Below are 1,059 nucleotides of genomic sequence, written 5' to 3'. Positions count from 1 at the left end.
CCCCGCCGCTCCGGCCTCGCGCCGCCTGCGCTTGTCCCCGAGCTCCCCGCGGCAGGCGCTGCGCCGGAACCCGCGCCCGGCTCCCGGGCGCAGTGACCGGTGCAGGACCGTGCACACGCGTTTTCTGTTACGTATTTCTCAAAAATCCATCTGCGGTTGGGTGCATAGTAAAAAAGGAGCCGCTCCGGCGGCGAGGGGAGTGAAGTTGTGAGATGGGAATTGCATTGTCAGGGACTGTGGTTTATCTGCATGCTTTCCGGTTCCTTCGACCTGGAAACTGTTACTGAGGTAATGGCAAAAGCAGCCCTTCAAGGAGGTGTCTGGAAGTTCTCCCGATCTGGTGTGCATAGTTTACTACCCACCGGATTGTCCCCGGCGTGTTATTGGCCTCTAAATACGCCAAGCGGAGTCCCGTGGCCACCTAGGCATTATTCCATTGGCTCGAGATTTAGGCTTAATGTTCTTTAACAAGAGAAATAATCGAGGGAAAGGAAGGTGACTACAGACCAACGAGGCCAGCGATCGTTATAATCAGTGGACATTTTGCTGTTGAAATTAATGGTTATTGCAAATGTTTTATTCAATCCCGTTGAATGTGGTCTAATTTAATCCTAAGGTTGTACAGAAAGAAAATGAGGCTGCGTTTACGTATTTGGAGAGAGTAGTATCTGTTGTGTAGAACATGAAACAGTGATCCAGGATCCGTGCAGATTGACAGCCAAGAAAGAGATGACTGAAAGAACGCCAGTAGCAGGCGGTTTGGGCGTCGAGACGACCGACACAGGCGGCAAAGCTCAAATTTCAGCCCTGTCACTTGCTGTGTGACCTTAAGCACATCACTAGAGTATCTGTTTCCTCTGTAAAATGAGACTCTCCGTGTCTGCCCTCATGGGGTTATCCAGATAATTCTGATAGTGAATACCAGGTACCTACTACCACCACTCCTGGCTGAACAGATGCTTGGAAAGTGTTAGTGTCTTACTCACTGGCCTCCCGGGTTTGCCAAAAACAAAAGGAAGAATTTTTTCTGCAAAAGGGATTTTAATGTGGCGAACTAAA

This window comes from Octodon degus, unplaced genomic scaffold, assembly GCF_000260255.1.
Source record: "Octodon degus isolate 3935 unplaced genomic scaffold, OctDeg1.0 scaffold00002, whole genome shotgun sequence".
Classification (NCBI taxonomy): domain Eukaryota; kingdom Metazoa; phylum Chordata; class Mammalia; order Rodentia; family Octodontidae; genus Octodon; species Octodon degus.
The sequence above is the reverse complement of the archived record's forward strand: the minus strand, read 5'-3'. Positions refer to the sequence as shown.